Source organism: Peromyscus eremicus, chromosome 2, assembly GCF_949786415.1.
Source record: "Peromyscus eremicus chromosome 2, PerEre_H2_v1, whole genome shotgun sequence".
Lineage (NCBI taxonomy): Eukaryota > Metazoa > Chordata > Mammalia > Rodentia > Cricetidae > Peromyscus > Peromyscus eremicus.
This window is the reverse complement of record NC_081417.1, coordinates 8814239-8829035: the sequence shown is the minus strand read 5'-3', so window position 1 is coordinate 8829035 and position 14797 is coordinate 8814239. Positions and strand designations below refer to the sequence as shown.

At 40.1% G+C, this 14797-nt stretch overlaps 1 pseudogene; it reads left to right on the top strand.

Moving 5' to 3' along the window:
* The first annotated feature begins 8323 nt into the window (after window positions 1–8323).
* On the top strand, window positions 8324–9191 carry LOC131904528 (large ribosomal subunit protein eL8-like; annotated as a pseudogene).
* Window positions 9192–14797: the final 5606 nt, after the last annotated feature.

Below are 14797 nucleotides of genomic sequence, written 5' to 3'. Positions count from 1 at the left end.
ACCAATATCTCAGCATCCAGCAAGTCCTTGGGACTTAGAAGTAACTCAAGGAATGAGTATATTAGTTTTGCCATCTGTCACTGGTGGGATTTTGGACAAAGGCTGTGGTATGTTTTATAATCCTAAAACTCTCATTTGTGTGTGCAATATACCGTGCACACTATACACAATAGTTTAGTTGTGCTGAGGGCAACAAAAAGCTCTCACACATGGAAGTGATGCTGTAGAAAGGCACCATCAGCTTTCAAAACCACATAGAGCTCACAGACAACATCCTACAATTGCTTGAAGCAAATTAGACTTTACTCATTTGGAAAGAGTGATTTTTTTACTCTCTTCAAGGAAGTTAACTTTAACAGTTATTTACTTGGTCATTGAAACACTTATATTATTAAGGAAGGAGAAAAAAATGCTTCCACACTGTCTTTCCACTTCATCTTGATTATGAAATCAATGAGAGTCAGTTTAAATGTAGTAGAGGTACCTGTCACATGCCTTAGAAAATGATCCTTTATCACTTCATTTTTCAGCTGAATTGTCCCTTACAAAGCTCTGTAGTCTGTTGAATTATGGTGGTAGGGCACCTATCTTTGGCTTTCCAGAAATGAGAACAGGCAAGCCATCTTTAAAACCCATCTGAAAGATCCATAGATACAGGAGAAACAGTCACACAATGGAATGATTAATTAAAGTGCATGGCATTTTTTCCATCAGGCAATTAACCATTTGCTGTTTTGAGTTTATAAACACCCACTCTGAATAGCTAGCTGATATCTACTTACACGTTGGTGGTGCATAATTATAAACAATTCATTTTCATTTTCACCATGGTTATAACCAACACACTCCCTATCCCCACATTTCCCAAGTCAAGGTCTCCTATAGGTTGTCAGCAGAGCCTGGCACACTCATTTGAGGCAGGCCCAAGCCCCTCCCCCCTGCACCAAGGCTGTGCAAGGTGTCACACCCTAGACACTAGGCTCCAAAAAGCCTACCCATGCACCAGGGATGGATCCCAATCCCCCTGCCTAGGGACCCCCCAAACAGTTCAAGCTAAACCACTGTCTCCCGTATCCACAGGGCCTAGTCTAGTCCTATGGGGACTCCACAGCTATTAGTCCACAGTTCACGGGTTTCTACTAGTGTGGCTGGTCATCTCTGCATGTTTCTCCATCATGATCTCAACATCCCCAAGGCAGATGAAATTTAAACAGGCCTACTACACAGTAGATAACAGGTTGAGTATATCATCTTAAATGAACTCAAGGTGTGTTATTCCCTTGGCTGCAAGGCCCAGCAAAGTTCATTTTCTTTGGAGTCAAGAAATACTTTCAGAAAAATGTACCACCACAAGAGTCTATGTCTCAGACTTTGCTTTGCATAGAGGAGAAACTTCACATGTCTGCCTAAACTGCAATGGACCTGTTTGGCTCAAGTCTATGGAAGTAAGGGACTTGCTCAACTCTTTGAACTTTGGAGAAGTGGAATATTGAGTTTTTGATCCACTGGACGTGTGTATCATATGCTCTCCAAGGATGTCCAAATTGGAAAGTTAGGTGTCAAGAAATTAAGCAGAGAATGCTGCCTTGCAAGCTGGGGTGGCTGTCATATCTCTTTGAAGAATTTGTCAACTAATATTTGATGTTGTTGATTCTTGACCCAAGAAAGCATGGAGAAAATGTATGTGAAGAAAGACTCTTGCTCAGAAGCAATGTTCAAAACTGTGCCTCAATATGTAAAGATGACAAGAAATGGAATTTCTGAATCACTCATGGATGAACTGTTCTGTCCATTGAGCAGATGTCTTGAAAAGTCCCTCAGCATCTTTAAACTGAACTGTGTCTCCTATTGTCTCAAGGTATACATGGGAAACCAGCAAGTTGGGGCCTTGACCAAGATTCCAGAGGAGTCAAACATATTCCTCAAATTTCTTATTTAGAGGAAGTTCTAACAAAGCCATGTCATTCTGACAAGTAAGGTCAGAAGCTAGAAACTGTTCAGTAAGAGAAGCTACCTTTAGAGCAGGGAAGTCAGCCCAGAGCTCTTGTATTGAGTCTTTAGGAAAGATGGAGCTAAGTTTAGCTCTTCACTGTTGCTGATACAGGAAGAGAGCAGATATTCCAATAGCACCTACTAGACTTTCAGTAACATAATTACTTCCATTATCATATTCACCTAAGAGGTCTTGAATGTTGTCAAATATTCAGCCTATTGACAATAATGATAATAACCATTATCCTCAGCATTATCAACACCTTCATTGATGCTCATTGGACATGTAGGTGGCTGATGTTCTCATGGAAGGTGCATTTATATACACTTATATATACTTTGGCCGGATATTGCCAAGTCTAAGGCTAATTTGAAGGGGTTCTACACAAGTAAGTCTTTGGTCTCCAGGTCTCTAGTATGTGCATGGTCTTTTCCTCTGTCACTTTAACCCCTCCTCTCCTCTTCTAAGTTTCCTCTCATCCTATGCCTCCCAGATCTTGTGCCCAGGGGAGTACCTCCCTTTACCTACCTTCTGAGTTTAGCCCATACCAGCCTTCTTTGCTGAATATCTACTATTCAAACATGACCCAGTGCACTCAAAACTATTTAACTGTTGTGAAAGATGCTCTTTATGAATATAGTCCTTTGGTTAGGGTTAATATATTTAAAATTTCACCCACAATGTTTATGTCGACTTCTACTATAACCTAGTGCTACTCATGGGACACTTCTGACACTGCAACGGGGGGATTTCCCTCTGACAAATAACTAGCTCTTCTACTTTGGTGTCCTACAATTTAAATAAATCCTGATGCTATCTGGATTTAACATCATATTCCAAAACATAGGAGGTTTAGTCCCACAGGACTGCCTATACTTCAAGGGCAGCCACAAACTCCTGACCACAACAACTTCAGACAGGACAGCTATAATCACATAGAGTTCTTCCATCCTCTCTTTAGTTTCAGTAATGTGCTAGAATGGCCAATGGAGTCAGGAAAGCCCTTTGCTTACAACAGATGCTTTATGATACAGAATATTATTATTATAAGAAGTAAATGAAATAGCATATGCAGAGGTACAGAATAAGATACACAGGCACCCTGGATAATAGCCTCCATCTTGTAGAGCTGCTATCTCTCAGCACATGACTATCTAACCTCTTTACTATAGGGCTTTTGGGGAGTTTTCTTTGTGTGGATAAAAAGGTTAATTGTTCAATCAGTCTGAAGCCTTCTCATCTCCTGAAGGTTATGGGAAATGTGACTGGATACTCTAGATTTCTAACGAAGGTTTGATCTCTCTAGATGCCACCTCTCATCTCAAATGAGTGCATCCAGAATGACCTTATTAGAAGAGCATACTTCCTGTCACTCAGAAACTTCCAAGGATTTAGGAGTCCTTTATCGGAAACTAGGCACAATAGTCAGATGTACATTTCAAGGTTCTGAAAAGACTCTGGATAACAAGCAGAAGGTATTCTGGATCACGAGGAAATATTAGCATCTGACACACCAGAACTAGCTCTTGTCTAGTCTAGTTCCCTCTTTGCACAGTTGAATCAATTGAAGCTGGGTCATGGAGTGACAGGGCAAGGGGCCACAGGGCTTCTCCTCCATGCTTTTATTAGTTGAAACACTTGCTTCAGTCCCCAAGCCACAAATAATTCACACATGCTAACACTGACTCTACATGGCTATAAGGCAGATTACACATTTTTAATTTTTCTAGTGCTCTAGGCTACAAGTTGGTGTTTCACTTTAACCCATTCTGGATTCTCAAGCCTCGATATGGCTTGAATTTTTTTATTGTCATTCTTTTGTCCTATATAACAGTATATAACAGTATTTGTGAGAGAACATTCTTCCACACATTTAAGTGGAAAGGTTCAGAGCTTTTTCCCAAAAGGGACTAGATTTCTTCTCAGTTAAATCTCGCAGAGAGTAGCCTGTCTTTTCAAACACTCAGTGACTTAACTTCCCCCCAAAGCACAGGCAATTCTATGAACTCTCTTTCTCTCTTTCTGTTTTCTATTTCACTCTTCTAGCCTAAACTTAAAATGCTTTTATGTGTAATAGCCTAAGAATATCTGTGCTTAAAATAAACCAGCAAGACACCTCACAGCCTGGTGTGTGTGGCAGTGAGGAGAATGCAAGGATCACATCAGTCCCACACTTGCTGTCATTATGAGCTTGTCTTAGTTTGGGGTTTCATTGCTGTGAAGAGACACTATGGCCGTGGCAACTCTTATAAGGAAAACATTTAGTTGAGGGGGCTTGCTTACAGTTTCAGAGGTTTAGTTCATTATCATCATGATGGGGATCATGGCAGCGTGCAGGCAGACATGGTGCTGTAGGAATAGCTGAGAGTCCTACATCTTGCAAGCAAAGGGAAATTGACTGACAGTCACACTAAGAGAAGCTTGAACAAGAAAGACCTCAAAGCCCAACCCTACAGTGACGCACTTTCTCCAACAAGACCACACCTCCTAATAGTGCCACTCCCTTTGGGGGGCATTTTCTTTCAAACCACCACAGAGCTCTGTGAGTATCCAAGTGCCCAAGGGTTGTTGAAGGTTCCCACCACATCCCTGTACATGATTAGCATTAAGCCATGAGCAACTTGGCAACAATCTGAGTTCTAAAATGTATTTTTATTATCTAACCTGTGATTGACACTATGAACATATAATTCCAAAACAAATAATCTAAATCTCTGTGCCTACTTATTTTAGGAAAGAGCATGCCAGGCCACAGCACAAAGTTAACTGTAGCAAAGGACAGACTTTTTCAGAGAGGGATGTACACCAGGAACAAGTGGGACTAAAGTTTATGTGGCTCTCGGTTGAGTCATATGTGTCCCTTAAATTGTCCCCCACTGTTTGTTTTCCCACCAGACGCTGCTCCACAAGCACTCCTGGCAGATTTTAGAAGGCAAGTGTAGCTCAGCGACAGGAGCTTTTAGGTCAGAGCCTTCAGGGTTTCAGTGCCTGTGCCATCAAGTCTCCATTCTAACCAGAACCAGTTTCTCGATCTAAATCTGTTTTCTTATCTATCCAACAATATCATGTATCTCATAAACTGCTGTTGTCATAAAATAAAGTAAGATATGGAAAGCCCTAAACTCCAAGCCTGGCACAATTCAAGCCTCAAATAGTTTTAATACTTCAGAACTCCATTTTGCAGCACCTATAATATCTATTGGCAGAGTATGGTGGTGTGTAACTTTATCAGTTCTCCACTTTGGGCAACTAAAGGACTGAGCCATTGAGTCTGGGGGCATGACTCAGCAAATGAAGATACTTGGTGCCAAGCCTGATGACCTGAGTTCAATCTCTGGGACTCAATGATGGGAGGAGCAAACAGACTCTGTATGTCGTTCTGTGACCCCAACACACAGACTGTGGGATGTACACATGCATACACACACAGTAATAAAACATTCAAAAGGACAGAGCCATTGAATCATTAAATCGTTTATATTTTAGTGGGTGAGATTCTTTAAGAAATGACTTTAAGAATAGAACTATCATCGGGAATGGATGTTTTTAAGATAAATAAACAATTTTTTGTTGGATTCAAAGTTCTTTGACCAATGGCATTTTTCTTTTATTGAAAACAGGTTTATAGAGGAATTTAGTATTGCATTCCATAATTTCAAATGGGCAGCATAGTTCGGGGTTTTTCTAGGTCACTCAGTGGTAAAAATTGTCCACAATTTTCTGAAGACAATAGTTTGAAATTGACTCCAATTGGTGTGCTTTTCCAGACATCCTGGCAAACCCAAACTTTCTCTAGAGATTTGACTGGAATAAAATATGAAAAGCACTTCAACTGTAAAGAGCAATAGAGCTCCAGAATTTATTAATGCAGACACAGCAATGTGAATATGAGAAAATGTACTGGGCAAATTTACTAGCTAATTGCCAGTGGTATCCTAGAATGGCATTTTCAGGTTTGAATTTCTTCATGGTAAAAGTAGAGGCAAACAAATCATGGAGGAAAGAATGTGGAAATATCTGTTCTACAAAGCAAAACCTTAGGCACATGTGGTGTGTGGCTGGGGTGAGCTAGAGGTGCCTATACACAAGGTCAAAGGAGGTGTTAGAATACCCTTCTCCACCCCTGTACCTCTCCTGTTCTCAACTCTCAGTGGTCAATACTGGAAGGTCCCTGTAGAATATCCATCTCAAAGATGAGTCACCTGCTACACAATTTGTTGCTCTCACCTCACTATTGCTAAATTCCAGGGCATCATATTCTAGACTGTGTTTACTTGTTAGTCTTTACCAAGGTGGTAAAGTATGGCAGATGGGAAGCAAATGCTTTTTATGTTTAGATGGCAGACACAGGTTAGAAGTCAGGGGAGGAAGAAATAATAGGAAAGAATAATAATAATAAGCCACAATCTGAAAGGGTACCACTCCTTAACGTTTCCATGACAGAGGAACACGGGCAAGTGAGGAAAGAAAAATGTCATACTTGCAGTGACCTTGCAGCTTCAGTAAACCCATAGCCCATCCACATGGTGAAATCCTGTCATTCGTCTGTCTTTTTAGGGTCTCTATTGTTGTCAGCAGACACCATGACCATCGTGTCTTATAAAGGAAAAAATTTAATTGAAGTGGTAGCTTATAGTTTCAGAGATTTAGTCCATTATCATCATGGTAGGAAGTATGGCAGTTGGGAGTATGGCGTTATGTAGGCAGACATGGTGCTGGAGGAACTGAGAATTCTACATCTTGATCCAAAAGCAACAGGAAGTAAACTGAGACACTGGGAGTGACTTGAGCATATATGTATATATGAGACCTCAAAGCCTGCATCCACAGTGACACACTTCCTCCAACAAAGCCACACCTCCTAATAGCCACTCCCTATGCACTATAGGGGCCATTCAAACTACATTCAAACTACCACATTGTCTGAATGAATCTGATCTGATGACAATCTTTGGGTGAACAGAAGGTTTGAAATCAAGGCAATGTTTCAAGTCCATCAACGCAAACAGCCAAGGCCCCTGATGATAGACATAAAGCTTCTTTCTTAAGTATTTCTCTAATTCACCTGTCATTCCTTCAAATACAGTAACATTCCATATCATGTGTATGAATATTACTACATGAAGGTATTGCTCTAATTCTCATTCATCTTTTAAACATTGCATTTGTAAATACAATATATTTTTCTCTCCTATTTCTTCAGCAGCACCCACTCACTCTTTTTGTGTGTCTGTCCAATCATCCATTCAATCAAAATGGTCCCATGCAGTACAGACCTCATGGCTCCTCAAGACTGGACTCTGTCCGTGTTGGTTTTGCCTATGCCCAACACTCTTACCTCAACATTTGTTAGTACTTTTCCTCTACTATCAGAGTTAAGAATGGGTGAATAAACCAATATTTTGTTTTTCAAAGAAATCATATAGTTTAATGTTCTAAAAAGAAATCAGTAGGCTATTCCTTGCTAAGTCACATAATTGTTTCTTCAGTTAATTAATCTGTTTTCCTTATTGCCCTTTCAATGTTTAGCTTCAACTGTTTACTTGTTATGTGGTCTCCTCTCTATAGAGATAACATTTCAGTTAACACCCACTGAACATAAATATCCTGTCGCTCCTGAGGGTCATTCAAGGAATTTCTGGAAGTCATTTGAAAATGGGAGTATGTAGTGTCACATCAGGAAAGCAAATGGCCTTAGGACTACTTTTCTTCTGGAAGGAGAGCTAGTGGTCCACATGCCAGAATAGAAAGAACAGAGGGGGCTGGGAGGACCTTCTACAAAAGTCAACAATGACATCACTTTGACCAATACTTTTTCCTTTTATTGCAACTGACAGCTGAGACTGCCCCACTCCATAACATCTTTCCTTCTGCTGCTGGTTACTTTTTGCTATTTCCCATCCCATCTGCTATCCTGTCTCAGCTCATCTCCAGCAAGCTCAACACTTGCACAGCGCTTCATATTCATCCCTAGCTTCTGCATGCTGACATTCTCCTCAGCCTCCCAGGTGCACACCAAAGCATTTCTCTGCATGGGTCTTCTCAACACCCAGGTCTGGCAGCTGGTCCTTCTGTTCTGCAGTTGTTAGCATGGGCTGACTCACCATCAGCAGCATGAGGGAGACTGAAAATTTCTCAAGACAGGGTTAGTACAACTCCAGGCAAGCTAGACAGTTGGAAACAGCCCACACATATTTCATTTACTGACCATATCCTATGGCTTGAATGACCATCATGAACTTCCTCTCACGATCTAATAAACCTTGTTTGTATCATCTAGGAAAACACTTTTCCATTTGTTGATAGTCATTTTAAAAGTTTAGATTTTCTTTTTCTTTCTCTCTCCTCCAGCCGAGCAAGATGCCCAAGGGAAAGAAGGCCAAGGGGAAGAAGGTGGCCCCGGCCCCCGCCGTCGTGAAGAAACAGGAGGCCAAAAAGGTGGTGAATCCTTTGTTTGAGAAAAGGCCTAAGAACTTCGGCATTGGGCAGGACATCCAGCCCAAAAGAGATCTCACACGCTTCGTCAAATGGCCCTGCTACATTAGGCTGCAGCGGCGAAGAGCCATCCTCTACAAGCGGCTCAAAGTACCTCCTGCCATTAACCAGTTCACACAGGCCCTGGACCGACAAACAGCTACCCAGCTGCTTAAGCTTGCCCACAAGTACAGGCCAGAGACAAACAGGAGAAGAAGCAAAGGCTGTTGGCCGTGCTGAGAAGAAAGCTGCTGGCAAAGGGGACGTCCTCCGAGCGGGGGTCAATACAGTCACCACCTTGGTGGAGAACAAGAAGGCTCAGCTGGTGGTGATTGCCCACGGTGTAGACCCCATTGAGCTGGTGGTCTTCCTGCCTGCCCTGTGTCGAAAGATGGGGGTTCCCTACTGCATCATCAAGGGAAAGGCCAGGCTGGGGCGGCTGGTCCACAGGAAGACATGCACCACTGTTGCCTTCACACAGGTTAACTCGGAAGACAAGGGTGCTCTGGCTAAGCTGTTAGAAGCTATTAGGACCAATTACAACGACAGATATGATGAGATCCGCCGCCACTGGGGAGGCAACGTCCTGGGTCCTAAATCTGTGGCTCGGATTGCCAAGCTGGAAAAGGCAAAGGCCAAAGAACTCGCCACTAAATTGGGTTAAATGTACACTGCTAAGTTTTCTGTACATAAATATAATTACAAACTTACCTTCCAAAAAAAAGTTTAGATTTCATAATAATATACAAAAAATATAAATAAAGTATAAAGGAATTGCCTACACATCTATCACATAAACACAGTGACTATAGAGTTTTTCTTCAACCATTCTCAAAACAACTCTTTTTGTTCCTTGGACTCCTACCATAAGCCCCAGGCTGCCCACAGCTTTCCCTGTTTGTCACCCTATAACACTTAGGACTTACCATCTGTTAGGCAAGTGAAATCAATTTTAAAGAGTAAGGTTTTGTAGATTACTTTTTTATTGCTTTCTAGAGTTTAATAGAGAAACATGGAAATAAAACAATTACTAAATCCTAGACTTTGTGACTAAATGAAATATGTCACCTCAAACAGAGCCTAGAAGGAGCTGTGTGTGTAACTTCCAGCTTTGTTACACTACTATTGGCTTTCAGGGTCCTTGCCTGAGCTATCTCAGATAACCATCCCTTTTTCTAGCCAATGACAACGTACTTGGAGGCCTTACTCTGGCCACATCTTACTCTGGAACTTTCTAGTGGGATTTCAAGGTCTAACTGACATCTGCTTCTAGAAGGCAAGGAAGCTCAAGCAGTGCAGATGGTTATGTGTAATGACAAGTGTGCTGTAATAGAGCAGTTCCTGTGAGAAACCTGAGGACATAACAAAAGATTAATAAGTATAGTGTGAGAAAGCAATGCCAGCAGTTTATATGAAGTGACCTTCCTAGGCACACTGGGACCTTGAGGGGCTATGCATTGCACCATGAAGGAAACAAATAGAATATAAATAACACACAGCAATCTGGAAAGGCTTTAAAGTTCCAGGAACGTGTTGCATGAATCTCACATTCACATCTTGTCATGATGCCTTTCCCAAGCTTCTCTCCACAGACAACTTCTGAAGACCTTTTTTCTACAGAACATTCCCTGTGGCCTCTAGCACACTCTTATGCCTAGTTTCTCCAATATCCCATTCTAGCCAGACCTAAGCCCTCATGCCTAACACACAGAACAATGTTGCATAGTAAAATACATCTGCCTTTGATATATATTGCCAAATTAATTCTTCCCTAAAGTATGTATCATTTGTAATGCATCAGCAACACATAGGAGTGTCTGATCAATTTCACTGAGTATTTTCTATTAAGTTTATAAGGAAAGTTAATCTTAATAGCATTCATAAATTCTTTATTGGACTCTGACTTGGTATATAGCTCTTTGTGCATATACTTTATTTTTAGAGCCTTAAGCCACTGAAGGCAGAAACACATTAGCTGATATTCATCTTCCCCTTACAACCCCTGGCAGAAAGTCATGCATGTAGAAGGTGCTTCATGGTTTGGGGGGAAATAATCAACAAATGAAAGGGAAAAGAAAAAACTATAGTCAAGATAATTTAAAAATGAAGTAAAGTTGAGAGCTTTTTGATGTACTGTTAGCTAAACTGTGTTGGCTGTGATCAGATTTTTTCTGACTGTGAAGGCTCACTTAATGCTCATACTTGCTTTCTACACATCCACCAATTCATAATGTGCTTAACGAGACCAGCTTGGAATTCTGCAAATTTAGGCTGCACAAAGAAATAAATTCTATACCAAGCACAGACCATCACTATAGTCACAGCCTATGACTGGCACATTGATAGAATTCTTCATAAAACCCTGGAATGGATATAAAATATGGTTGTCTTTTTAGAAACCTCAAACAGTTTGCAAGCGCACTGCATGGGGCAATCTGCAGGTGTCATGTATGCTGTGTGTGGCTCCTTTACAGAGAGATGCTTGACCATTTTAAAATAGTTCAATGTCCATTACACATGTCAAAGTCTGAATCTAACTCTGAGGCTGGTGGCTATCACATCATCCTATGTCCTGGTCACTGGATAAATCTCATTTCCCTCAAAGATGTTCTACCTCTTCTTTTTTACAAAGCAACACATTAGTCACTGAATAGAATAACCTATAGTCTTATCATCCCTGGGTTGATATCATTGATCATACTGTATCATTCCTTGTACACTGTAGCAGATGTTTGTCTAGACTTGGGGACATGGCAAGTCTCAGCCCTCACTACACCAACCAAGGTGCTTCCTATCCTCATCCAGTCAATAGTACCACTTGACAGGCAACATTGCCCAGGATTTCTCTTTATTGATTGTGCCTCTGTACCGTGGACTCCCTCTGCTCATTGTTCTTTTTTCTTCCCATTTTCACCATCTTTCTATTATACCTTCTCTGATTTCTCTCAGTCTTAGATCTCTCCAATTACTACTTTTCCCCCGAAGTATACCCTGGGCTTCTGAATGCTGCCACAGGACGGACCTTCAGTGCTGCGGCTTTGGGAACACTGTTAGCCTCTTGGCTGAGTTCAACATTCACAAGCCGTTCACCTCTGCTGCCCCATCTTCTCAGCAATGGCATTGCCCTTATCTCAGAGAATTTTGAAGATGTTAGACATAAACCCTATTTCTCAGTCTCTCCTTTTTAGACACGACCAAAACAGTTATATTTGTGTTCTAATCCTTTCTTTATCTTGAGAAGCCTTTAGTCTTCTCCCTAGTCATTGGTGCATTTTACCAGCATCTCACACTGCCTGTGTCTTCACCATCATTTCTTCCATGTACTCTGTTGTAAGATTGGATTCTTTCTATCATAAATAGTCTTCCTGTCTCCTCTGTGAATACTCATTCTGTCTATGTATCTCTTATTAATCACCATACACATTCTTCACTAAGTTCATTTTTGATGAATTTGATTTTTAAAAATATTATGTACATAGTGCAAGATTTAAATAATGCAATGATTAAAGTTAATATTCCCAAAACTTAACAAAATGAGTAAATGTGCACAGTATATCTCAAATCAAATTCATGTCCCAGGACTGTATTTAACTCTCTCACTTCTGTTTGAATACTAACCAAATGATTTGTTATTGTTGTTGTTGTTTACTATCTAGTAGCACTGAAGATAGCCATATGTGTCCATTATATCAGTAAGTTTATACAATGGGAAACAGGAAATATGTTGAAGGCCTTGTTAACACACCTTGAGAATAAAACCTGCAACAACGTAAGGCCTGTCTTATCAGAATAAATTGGGGATTTGTAGGCCCATGTTTGGGAGAACTTCCTCTGGAAAGTACAGACAAGCAAAAGACATTGCATCTCATATCTCCAACTTCAGAGGATGCAACTCAACTCTTAAAAGGCTTTTTCATTTCTATTAATACACTGCAGCTGAGAATAGTTCTCTAGATAGTACCAAGTGTTATGAGATGCTATCATCTTTCCATGTTACTGGATGTGGAAATCCCTCTAACACATCCAAGCTGTGCTATAGGAAGCCTTGCCACTTAGGTTATATGACCTTGGGATTCCCAGATACCAGAGGTGCGTGTGATAGGGGAAAACAAGATCCTTGTGGGGTCTTTGGCAACTCTCCATAGGACAATCACAATGCAGAACTCCAATGGCTCTAGAGCAAAGCCACAGCAAATTCATCTGCAACTTGCCAACTCAAGACGTAACTGCAGATGTGGGACTAGATTCTGGTGGAAACACAACTTCTACCTATTAGTAATGATTGGCCAAACACTCCTAAACAAGTCAGGTGAGCACAACAAAAGTCTATTATAAGGACAGAGTGCAAAAGACCTAATATGGTGCCTTCTCTCAAGGGGACAAAAGTTAGTTAGCAGAAAGTAAGCTACAAAAGAGCCAAAAACATGTTCTTTACAAGAAACGATACTCTTCTGGATATTTCTATGCTTCAGAATCTCACCCAGATCTTCATTCTGAATGTTTCACAAAGTTAGATTTTCTGATGAGGATAGCCACATAAAACCTCCTTGGACAAAGGGAACAGCTTCATGAGAAATATTTAACAATGGGCACACAATCTACTAAATCCTATTGGCTTCTAAATCCCTGGGATCTACTCTCTTGATAGAGTGGTAGAATGGAAAGGTAAAACTGAGGCACCAGCTCTGAGGCAACAGTGTGTGAAGATGAACAGCAATCATGCAGGATGAAAACCACAATCATCATCATCAATGGGGCTGTGTCTATATTATGTGGATGACTGGGGTCTATGGACCAAGGATTAGAAGAAACAATGGTTACATTATACTTATTTCCAGTGACAGAGTTAAAAATTTAATATTTCTTGTTCCTAAAATATGAGATCTCTGACTTTAATTGTCCTAGTTATATGACAAAAATAGCAATGTGCTTTCAAGAAAACAACTACCTGGTAACTTAAACTGCATGCCCATGAGCCAACATGCAAGGAGGGGAAGGACTGTGTCTGGAATCAGGGGATGCACACAGGTACTCCCTGACAGGCTGTTGCCTGCCATCAAAAGCAATCCTATCTTGGCCTGTGAAGTGCAAGCTGGTCAGACACTCAAATACTTCATAGACGAAGGTCTAGAACAGACCACTAGTGAAGCTACTCAAGCCAGCAGAGGTACTTACCAAGAGCAAGAAGAGGCTAGAATGAGTATGTGAAGGGCAACAACTGTAGACTTGAGGTCAACTGCACCAGCAGGGATCTTAGTACTTCCCAGAAGTCCCTCTTCTGAGTTTTGCTCAAGAAAAGAGACTTTGTAAAAGACCTGCAGAAAGGACTGATCCTAAAATACTTACAAAGAAATGAACTCAAGATGTTCAAATCTAAACTACTATACATGATGCAATAACCTAGTGGGGAGAGATGGCATTACTGCTGTGTTCACTTTATTAATATCATAGCTACGCACTGGATGGTGGAACAGGAAGAAACAATAAGCAATGAAAGTAACTATCCAGAGAGAGTAGACACCAAAATATATTCAAAAGAATAAAACACTCAGAACATTATAGTGCATAGCAGAGTTGAATATGCACAAAGGTAGAATCCCACATAAGTACTTATTCAACAATTGGTATATATATATATATATATATATATATATATATATATATATATATATAGTTGATGCAAGATTTGTTACAATTTCCAGCTGGATTAAAATTTTTAATGAATTTTACCATTTAGCTATAGCTAGTAGAAAGGTAGTTTAATGATTAAAATATTTAAAATGTGATTTACTAGATATTTTAAGATATTTCAATGAAAATAAATGTTAAAGGGGAAAAATGAATGTGAAAGGTTGTTACATGGGTGTGAAAAGATGTTGTTTTCACATGCATAAGAACTCTTCCTAACCAATGGAACTCCTGCCAGTACAATGACAAAGAAAATGTAAAATGAAACTTACAAAAAGAAACTTACAAAATTGCCTAGAAACTTACAAAGACGTATTTTTGGTGAAGAAACACAGACTAAAAGAAGAATTAAATGTCTAAACACCCAAAACAGTGAATGTGTAGGAAATAGTTACTAAAACTTTTGGGGGATTGTGATTTTTCTGTAAGGTGATTTGGCAAAATATTTCTCAGTTGTAAGAAGTATTCACTCCATTTGATCCAAAATGTTGATGTCTACAAATTTATTGTATGGTAGAAGTCAAGAGCATAATACAGAATTATGTACAAAGGTTTTTCACCAAAGTTATAAAAAAATAAAGTCTAGTAATATAGAATTTTGAAGCATAAATTATGGTATACACATGTGAAAAGAAAACGTTG